The sequence below is a fragment of the Macaca fascicularis genome, chromosome 7, assembly GCF_037993035.2.
Source record: "Macaca fascicularis isolate 582-1 chromosome 7, T2T-MFA8v1.1".
NCBI classification, from domain to species: Eukaryota; Metazoa; Chordata; class Mammalia; order Primates; family Cercopithecidae; genus Macaca; species Macaca fascicularis.
In genome coordinates, this window is record NC_088381.1 from 15502709 (window position 1) to 15514212 (window position 11504).

Here is an 11504-nt window from a genome sequence, read left to right on the forward strand (position 1 = left end):
CAAACAAACCCCAAAGCTAGCAGAAGACAAGAAATAACCAAGATCAGAGTGGAACTGAAGGAGACAGACACATGAAAAACCCTTCAAAAAATCAATGAATCAATGAAAAAATAAAATAGACCACTAGCTAGATTAATAAAGAAGAGAGAATCAAATAGATGCTATAAAAATGATAAAGGGGCTATCACCACTGACTTCACAGAAATGCAACCATCAGAGAATACTATACACAGCTCTATGCAAATAAATTAGAAAGTCTAGTAGAAATGGATAAATTCCTGGACACATTCACCCTCCCAATACAGAACCAGAAAGAAGTTGAATCCCTAAATAGATCAAAAACAAGTTCTGAAATTGTGGCAGTAATAAACAGCCTACCAACCAAAAAAAGCCCAAGACCAGATGGATTTATAGCTGAACTCTACCAGAAATACAAAGAGGGGCTGATACCATTTCTTCTGAAACTATTACAGACACTTGAAAAGGAGGGACTCCTCCCTAACTCATTCTATGAGGCTGGCATTATCCTGATACCAAAACCTGGCAGAGATACAACAAAAAAGAAAACTTCAGGCCTATATCACTGATGAACATCAATGCAAAAATTCAAATTCTCAATACTGGCAAATTGAATCCAGTAGCAGATCAAAAAGCTTATCCACCATAATTAAGTTGGCTTCATTCCCAGGATGCAAGGCTAGTTCAACATATGCAAATCAATAAACGTAATGCATCACATAAACAAATCTAAAGACAAAAACCACATGATTATCTCAATAGATGCAGAAAAGGCTTTCAATAAAATTCAGCATTCCTTCATTTTAAAAACTGTCAATAAACTAGGTATTGAAGGAAGATACCTAAAATAATAGCCATTTATATTGAATGGGAAAAAGCTGGAAGCATTCTCCTTGAAAACTGGCACAAGAAAAGGATGCCCTCTCTCACCACTCCTATTCAACACAGTATTGGAAGTTCTGGCCAGGGCAATCAGGCAAGAGAAAGAAAGAAAGGGAATTCAAATAGGAATGGGAAAAGTCACATTGTTTTTGTTTGCAGATAACATGATCCCGTATCTAGAAAACCTCTTTGTCTCAGCACAAAAGCTTCTTAAACTTATAAGCAATTTCAGCAAAGTCTCAGGATACAAAATTAATGTGCAGAAGTAACAAGCATTCCTATACACCAATAAGAGGCAAGCAGAGAGCCAAATGATGAATGAACTCCCATTCACAATTGCTACAAAGAGAATAAAATACCTAGGAACACAGCTAACAAGGGTAGTGATCAACCTGACCTCTTCAAGGAAAACTATAAACCTCTGCTCAAGGAAACCAGAGAGGATACACACAAATGGAAAAATGTTCCATGCTCGTAAATAGGAATAATTAATATCATGATAATAGCCATATTGCCAAAAGTAATTTATAGATTCAATGCTATTACCATTAAACTACCATTGGCATTCTTCACAGAATTCAAAAAAAAAACAATGTTTTAAAACTCATATGGCACCAAAAAGGAGCCCGTATAACCAAGACAATCTTAAGCAAAAAGACTAAAGCTGGAGGCATCACACTACCAGACTTTTTGTTATAAGGCTACAATAACAAAAACAGCATGGTGCTGGTACAAAAAGAGACACACAGACCAATGGAACAGAATAGAGAACTCAGAAATAAGATTGCACATCTACAACCATCTGATTTTTGACAAACCAGAGAAAAGCAATGGGGAAAGAATTCCTATTTAATAAATGGTGCTGGGAGAACTGGCTATTCATTTGCAGGAAATTGAAACTGGACCCCTTCCTCACACTTTATACAAAAATTAACTCAAGGTGGATTAAAGGCTGAAATGTAAAATCCAAAACTATAAAAACACTAGAAGAAAATCTAGGCAATACCATTCAGGACATTGGTACAGGCAAAGATTTCATGATGAAATTGCTAAAAGCAATTGCAACAAAAGCAAAAATTGACAAATGAGGTCTAATTAAAGAGCTTCTGCACAGAAAAAAAAAAAAAAACTGATCAGAGTGGACAGGCAACCTACAGAGTGGGAGAAAATTTTTACAATCTGTCCATCCAACAAAGGTCTAATATACAGAATCTTCAAGGAACTCAAACAAATTTACAAAAAAAAAAAAAACATTAAAAAGTGGGCAAATGACATGAACAGACACTTCTAAAAAGCAGACATTTATGCAGACAACAAACATGAAAAAAAGCTCAACATCACTGATCATTAGAGAAATACAAACCAGAACCACAATGAGATACCATCTCACGCCAGTCAAAATAGCCAGTATTAAAAAGTCAAGAAACAACAGATGCTGGCAAGGTTGTGGAGAATTAGGAACGCTTTTACACCATTGACAGGAATGTAAAATTAGTTCAACCATTGTGGAGGACACTGTGGTGATTCCTCAAAGATCTAAAACCAGAAATACCATTTGACCCAGAATCCCATACTGGATATGTACCCAAAGGAATATAAATCATTCTGTTCCAAAGATACATGCACATGTATGTTCGTTGCAGCACTATTCACAATAGCAAAGACATGGCATCAACCCAAATGCCCATCAACAATAGACTAGATAAAGAAAATGTGGTACATATACGCCATGGAATATTATGCAGCCATAAAAAGGAATGAGATCATGTCATTTGCAGGGAAATCGATGAAGATGGAAGCCATTATCCTCAGCAAACTAACACAGGAACAGAAAACCAAACACCACATATTCTCACTTATAAGTAGGAGCTGAACAATGAGAACACATGGACACAGGGAGAGGAGCAACACACACTGGGACCTGTCGGGGTGAGGTGGGGTCAGGGAGGGAGAACATTAGGAAAAATAGCTAATGCATGCTGGGCATAATACTTAGGTGATGGGTTGATTGGTGCAGCATACCATCATGGCATACATTTACCTATGTAACAAATCTGCACATCCGCACATATGCCCTGGAACTAAAAATAAAAACAACAAAAAAATTTCCTTATAAAGTTGTCTTTCCTACTATGTAATTGATAACTGATAATCTGCGACTGAGTGGATATCCTGTTTCTTGACAATATTTTAACCAATGATTTTAGCTTCCATGGATGGTTCTTTTTTTTTTTAAATTTATTTATTATTATTATACTTTAAGTTCTAGGGTACATGTGCATAACGTGCAGGTTTGTTACATACGTATACTTGTGCCATGTTGGTGTGCTGCACCCATCATCTCGTCAGCACCCATCAACTCGTCATTTACATCAGGTATAACTCCCAATGCAATCCCTCCCCCTAGGATGATTCTTTATATAATCAATTATGACTACAATAATTGGAAAATGAAGATTTTCATATTCTATCATATCTTATACATTATTAGTTGGCACTGTTCTATAAATAAGGGTTTTATTTCCCATTTCTTATATCCACTCATTCATTTGTACATTTGTTCTTATTTATTGGATAAGTATCAACTTATGAATTAACTTTTTTTTCAATATGTTATATTACTGAAAGATTTCACTTTCGTGCTCAAAATTATCTAAATTTGGTCAGTGAAAAGCTCTGTTGAGCTGATTACTGTGTCATTTTGACATAGCCCCATCAGATTTTGAGCACTCCTTTAATTTGTGGCACAACACCAAAACTTTGTGGTCAAAAATACCACCAACTTTTCCTGCTGTAATCCTAGAATTAGCATTTCTCCAAGAATCATTAGTTCCTTTTATAAAAAAATGAAATAGTGTTTAGATGTCAGGACCTAAATACTAGCTATGCTTCTTTCTATTGGATGTCACTACCTTAAGTCCCTTGCAGTTGACAGAGCTGGGAAATAACTACATCTACCACTACATCTAATCTATCTACATCTGTGTGTCTATATTTTCTATAATCCAATCAAACACTACAGAGTTTTTCCTTTTCTACAGAGATTCTATATTTTTAACTTTCTTTTTCCACAGAAAGAACTCATTCTTTTGTTCAGTCTTCTTATGCACATAAAATTGTTTTAGAATCATTTTAGAAACTCAGATAAACTCATTACATATAATTTATAGCATTATGCTAAATTTCTACATATTCCTAGGACTATTTAGGGACATTAAATTTTGTTCTATTTGGTCTGTGTTTCATGTGCCAGTGAAATTATTTTAAGTATAGAGGTGTTGTAGTAAATTTAAAACTACTAAAACTATTATATATAAATATTTTATTTAATATTCAATTAGTAATTATAATTAAATGTTTTAAATATGTTTAAATATCTAAAGATTTTTAAATAAATTTAACATTATTAAAATGAAAAATTTGTTCAAGTCTACTTGCATCCTTCACAGGTGTGTGTTTTCACAGTTTCCTCAGGAAGGCTTGTCTTTCCTATGTTCTGTTTTTATTGATGTTGTAAGTGTGGGGTTGCCTTCCATTATACCTCCCAACTGGTTATTGTTTGTAAATGTGATTTTTTTATGTTGGTGACATTTTCTGTTACTTTACTAAATTATTTTTCTTGAGTTTTTTTATCATTTTCTTGAATTGTTCATGTATGATATCATATGATCTGAAAATGGAAGCAATTTTGTTTATTTTTAAATTCTATTTCTCTGTCTTCTTTTGCCAAATCACATTGGTAAATATCTCTATTACTATGTTGAATAGTAGTGGATAGTGGCCATCCTTGTCTTGTTTCCGGTTTTAGTGGAAAGTTTCCAGTATTTCCCCACTAAGTAGGTGAGACGCTGAGTTGAGGACTAATCATGTTAAGGAAGCATTTCTTACTGCTTCCTTTTCCACAGATGTTGACAAAGTGGTAGAAAGAATTCTCTAATCATGTTAACACTTCCTTAGCATGATTAGAGAATTCTTTCAGCCACTTTGTCAGTATCTGTGGAAATTATTATGTTTCTCCTCTTTGTATCTATTAATATGCTGAATTATCTTAGAATAAATCCTGTTTGGTTATAGTGTATCATTTTCTTAATATAATGTTGAATTCTCTTTGCTAATGTGTTTTCTAATTCTAGTAGTTGTCTCACTGATAATTTTTGTATACGTATTCATGAATAATTGGTATTAAAAGTTTAGTTATCAAGATTAAACCTAATTTATAAAAAAAAAAAAAAATTTGGAAATAGCTTGCCATTTTTCTCCCTCCAAAAAATTCATACTGCATCTAGTATTTGTAGGTTTGATAAACAGATACTAAGCCTGATCACTTGTTTTCTGATTCCACAGCAGGTTAGAAATATCAAATTATAGTTTGAGAAGCTATTAGAGGTAGGCTTATTGACTAAAGTGACAGGTGACTCAGTACATGAAAGTGTTAGTTTACTTAATGTGGGAGAAAAATTACACTACACCCATCCATGGGCCCATCCTTATCTTATAAAATAATGCCAAAATAAACAATTACCATGTCTTTTTATGAAAAATAGAAATGTATATTATGTGTTTGGAAGTGTCAATTTCAAATGGTTACAATTAAAATATCTTGGTATTTTAAAAGATCTATTCCTAACAGTCTGGAAAACATACCTATTTAGAGTAAGGGTTCACCAAGGTTGACACATCATATAGCAAGCAGAGATAATCAATGTGCATGCTGTTACCAGTGGAGCTGATTATATGGACTAGTAAAGTACAGAGAGGGAAAGTTGCACAGTGGGAAAAGCACTGGCTCATATTTTTGTTGTTTATATTCTTCTTCATTAATTATTTCATTATTATTTTTCCATCTGGCATCTTTTCCTTTTGCCTGAAGAAGACCCTTTATTATTTCCTTTAGGGCTATTTCACTAATGATAGATTATCTGAGGTTTTGTTTGGCAAGGTTTTATTGCCTTTCCTTTTAAAGCATGTATTCAATGGGGATAGAAGTGTATGCTAGGTTGGTGATTATTTTCTTTAAACACTTTGAGGAAATTCTCCCATTGCTTACTGACTCCCATCTTTGCTATTAATAAGTCAGCTGTCAGACTTAAATTGTCTTCTGTTTTGAATGTTTTTATTTTGTATTATATACTTATGTGATGTTTTCTTTATACAATTTTTACCTGCTTGATATTTGTAAAGCTACCTAAATTTGTTGCTTGGTATCTTTCATTGCTTTGAAAATTATTAGCGATTATCTCTTCAAACATAGATTTGCCCTATTTTAAAATCTTTTCTCCTTTTGAAACTTCAATAACCCTGTCTCCCATATTTATCTTAGTATTTTCTGCATTTTACACTTCTCCCCTTCTTTCCATGTATCAGCATAGGCAGAATAATTTAATTTCTCTAAAGAAGGGTGTCACAACCCAGGGTTGGATGGAGGAATTATATCCTGAACGTCACTACCCCTGTTGCATCATTCTTGGTTGAGTGACTATCTCAGACTTGCACCCTCAAAGCCAGCCTTGACTCATCTCTTACCCAGGGTCCCTCACATGTAATCATCCTCCACGTCCTGATTTCATTACTACACAAACTTTCCTACCTTCTTTTTTGATCCTGATTCTTATTTTCTCTTGTCTGTACTATGTTAACAGACTCCAATCTTGTATTTTCATCCACACTGCCTTACTAATTCTAATATGTAACTTCTATATCATTCTATAGGCAAATTGATTTTAAGTCAGAAATAATCACTTATACTTTTTAAAGACATAAGTTCACACCAAGCCAATAATTCAAAGTTGTTATTCTATTCCGTACCCAATTCCTCTCAACACATCCCAGGTTTTAGCTAAACTAAATGTTTTCTTCTTTTTTTTTGTTTGTTTGTTTTGAGACGGAGCCTTGCTCTGTCGGCCAGGCTGGAGTGCAGTGGCCAGATCTCAGCTCACTGCAAGCTCTGCCTCCCGGGTTTAGGCCATTCTCCTGCCTCAGCCTCCCAAGTAGCTGGGACTACAGACACCCGCCACCTCGCCCAGCTAGTTTTTTTGTATTTTTTAGTAGAGATGGGGTTTCACCACGTTAGCCAGGATGGTCTATCTCCTGACCTCGTGATCCGCCCATCTCGGCCTCCCAAAGTGCTGGGATTACAGGCTTGAGCCACCGCACCCGGCCCTAAATGTTTTGCTTCTTATGCATACTTTCTGCTTTCCCTGAATTTATTCTGCTGCTTCTCTCTGGGCTGCCATGGGTTAATTTTACCTATTACTTCACTGCCCAGAAAACTTTCTTGACTTCTTACAGTTTAATGAATCCCAGCTCTCCAGTCAGGTTCTCCAGAGCAGTCCAGCATAACTGCTTAGCGCTTTGTCCTTTTATTTTCCTACATGTTCCCTACATCACCTTCTACCTCTAGAATGCTTCTACCTCTCATCATCTGTGCACCTATTTTAATGACTGTCTTTTTCCTTGAATGCTTTTCTACCACATTTGTTGTGGGAAAGAGAGTTTCTGGGGTGCCAGTTGAGTTGGTATCCCCTGTGTGAGACACCCATGGGAAGCCATGGGCAGCCTCTGAGGAGAAAAGTCTCCTTATTGCCTTCATGTCTTTATGCCCCAAGAGCATAACCACTCAGTGGCATTCCACAGGTTGCTCAGGAAGATAACACTCCCTTGAAGCACTGGAGTATAATCAAACATCTTGGCTCCTCCTGAAACCTGCTCCCACCCATTTCAGTCCCTATAAGTTAAAGATCTTAAGTAGTTTAGACACACGCCTTTGCTCAAGGAAATTCACAGAAAATGCCACTGCTATACATCTTATCGAATGACTCACAAGTTCTCCTTCACTGATTTTCCTCATCCCTTCCTCACCCTTCCATCTGCCCTAAGAACAAAGATCTTGTAAACCAATAAATTGGGTGGAGGCCAAGAGCTCGGGCCATGAGCAAGCCTCTGACACTCTGGTCCCCTGGACCCACCTTTTAAACACTTATTCTGTCTCTTTCTGATTCTTGTCTCTGCCGGACTCAGGGTACCCGTTGGGTGGTGTGGGGCTGGTTTCCTCAACATTTGTCTACTAAAATTATATTCACTTCTAAAGTCCACTTCAAATCTTTCTCTCTCTCCCCCTGCCTCCTACCCTGCACCGCTTGCCAACAGTGTTTTTACTGAAATCCAACTAGTTATAACTCATCATGTACTTTATTAAATGTTCCTGGTACTTCCTCTGCATCAAATGTTCATGGTACCATATTGCACTCAGTTATTTCAGTATTTAAAATTAGGATTGCCAAAAGGTAATAGTAGGTTAATATTTTTGAGGTTTATTTTTCTCTCAGGTAAAAATCTAAAAGTAGTCAGTGCAAAACTAGATATTGCGCTTAGTTTCTCAGAGCTCTTAGAGACTAGGATTCCTTGCATCCATGCCTGTCATCCTCTTATCAGATGATAAGGTGTAAGATGGCAGCTAGAGCTCTGGTCACTATGCACAAATTTTAGGCAGCAGAAGGGGGGAAGATATAACACAATAAGGTGACAAGAATGCAATCCAAATGTATTTTTAAAATAAACTATGTAAAAGTATAACATACAATCAAATGCACACATTTTAAATCCACAATTAGATTACAGATACCAGCAATAATCAAGACCCAGAAAATTCTCATGAATCCAGAAAAGCTTTTTTGGTTCTTTTGTGGTCAGTTATCCCCAATCATAGCTCAAACTAATAGACAAAATAAGGGGAAAACATAAAATAATCTCAATGTATACTTTCAAATAATTTGACAAAATGTAATGTTCTTTTTGAATAAAATTCTTACCAAACTAGGGAGAGAAGGAAATGTCTTCAACTTAATAAAGGGCATCTGCTGCCCAGGGACCACACTGCTGCCCTCCAGCTCCACGGGAAGCCCATGGCAAAATTTCATGTGTTCCTTGTATACAAGTGATATCCCAGATTATAATTCTCTGCTAAAATTTAAGAATTTAAGAAACCCGTTTCTAATAATGGCCACTATTATTTCTCCCTTACCCCTAATGTGACTCTCTCCATATCCAATTTAAGTAAAACAGTAACCTCTGAAGGGAGACAAATTAAAGAGCCCATGAATTAGTTGAGGAGCAATTAAAAGCCGGCCATATAGAACCATCAAACAGTCCTTGGAATTCGCTTATTTTTGTCATTCCCAAAAAGTCTGGTAAATGGAGACTTTTGCATAACTTATATGCTATTAATGCAAATTTGCAACCTATGGGGCTCATTCAACGGGCCCTTCCCTCCCCTGCAGTGATTCCTTGAGATATCTATAATTATTATTGACTTAAAAGACTGTTTTTATACTATTCCCCTAGCAGAACAGGACAAAAAATTTGCATTTACAATACCAGCTATCAATAACGAGAGGCCAACTTGCTGATTTCATTGCAAAGTGCTTCCTCAAGGGATGCTAAACAGTCCTGCCATGTGTCAGTATCATGCAAATCAAGCTTTGCCCACCAGTAGAAAAGAAATTCCTGATTGCAAGATTATTCATTTTATGGATATTTTATTAGCAGCCCCAAAGGAGCCAGTACTTGTAAATTTATATACCTCTGTTGTGAAGAATACATACCTAAGAGGTTTAATCATAGCATCTGGAAAAGTACAGATGTCTTCTCTTTGGAAATATCTTGGGTACATACTAACTTCCCAGTCAGTAAGAACTCAAAAGGTTAAATTAAATACTAGCAACTTACATACCTTACATGATAATCAAAAATTATTGGGCAATATTAACTGGCTTTGCCCCATCTTGGGCGTATCTACTGATAAGTTGCAAAACCTGTTTTCTATCTTAAGGAGCAATATAGCCCTGGATTCTCCCAGGTATTTGACTGCTGCAGCAAAAAGGGAAATTGAAGAAATAGAGCAAGCTATTTCCCAAAGGCAAATGGATTGCGTGGACACCCAATATTCTGTCCAGTTGTTTATTTTTCCCACTAAATATTCCCCTACAGGGTTAATAGGACAGATGACCCCAGGACTGCACTTTTTAGAATGGGATTTTTGCTCACATACTGGGACTAAAACACTCTCTCCCTATATCTAGCTACTTAGTAAAGTCATCTATTCAGGCTGCAGATGATGCAATCAGTTGCTAGGTTATGACCTTGATATCATAAGAATTCTTTTGAGCAAAAGGCAATTTGAAGCAGTATTGCCCCTGCCTTTAGATCTTCAGATACCACTCACTGATGACACAGGCGATTTAGAACATACCCTCCCTGCTGACAAACTGCTTCAGTTCTTATCTCGTACTCCTATAATTATGCCTACAAAAGTAGTTCTCTCCCCTATACCTAATGCCTTAACACTGTTACTGATGCACGGGTAAATATGGAAAAGTGGCTGTCTGGTGAAGACCACATAATTCCCTCACTTGATCTGAGTTTACTAGCACTCAAAGAGCTGAGGTTGGAGCCTTAATATTGGCTTTGGAGACTTCTTCTGCTCAGCCCATCAATATTGTTAGTGACCCTGCTTACTCTGTTTGTTTGTTTGTTTGTTTTGAGACAGTCTCACTCTGTTGCCCAGGCTGGAGTGCAGTGGCACAATCTCGGCTCACTGCAACCTCTGCCACCCAGGTTCAAGCGATTCTCCTGCCTCAGCCTTCTAAGTAGATGCGATTTCAGGCGCCTGCCACTGCACCTGGCTAATTTTTGTATTTTTAGTAGAGATCGGGTTTCACTATCTTGGCCAGGCTGGTCTTGAACTCCTGACCTCATGATCCACCCAACTCAGCCTCCCAAAGTGCTGGGATTACAGGCATGAGCCACCACGCCTGGCCTTATGCTGTTTGTTTATTGCAGAACCTTGAGACAGCACTAATTAAGTCTACTCTGGAGCCAGCCCCACATGCTCTTTTTCTCTGACTTCAGTAATTGCTAGATCAACATACACATCCTATTTTTATCACACATATTTGAGCCTACAGCTCACTGCCTGGCCCATTGGCTTACAGCAAGGATCAAGCAGACCTGCAGGTTATGACATCACTGCTTGACCAAGCCACCCAGTTGCATCAACTTTTCCACCAAAATTGGAGAAACTTAACTATAACAATTTCAACTTTCCCAAAGACTATACTTTCAGGGATCATTTCTATAGTTTGTTACTAGAGAAGTTTCTCTGAATGTGTAGAGCACCGTTTAATTTTTTAAATTTAGATGATAAATTCCAATCAGCTGTAGAAAAGCACTTTGCTAAAACCTCTCAAGACATAAAACCTGCAGTTTTATGGTAAGATGTAAACAGTAATGAATGGTGTGGTCCAAATGATTTGCTAACATGGGAAAGAGGATATGCTTGTGTTCATACCCCCTCAGGTCCTCTTTGGATTCCAGCACGATGCATCAAACCATATTATGACATGGCTAGGACCCAACCCAGTACCAGAAATGAAGAAAATGACCCTACAGGACTCGCAGCCCCAGACAATGCGGCTTCTGTGGATGACACAGGCCCCAGACAGAATGTTGAAGAAGACAACTCAGAAGGCAAAGCAAATCCTGCTTCAAACACTAACACCATTCACTCCAAATAATTTATTCCTTTTTATTCTCTCATTTTGCCTACA

General features: G+C 37.0%; 1 pseudogene; it reads left to right on the forward strand.

Annotated features, from left to right (window-relative positions):
- Positions 1-11004: 11004 nt before the first annotated feature.
- Positions 11005-11090, forward strand: LOC123575057 (small nucleolar RNA U3; annotated as a pseudogene).
- Positions 11091-11504: the final 414 nt, after the last annotated feature.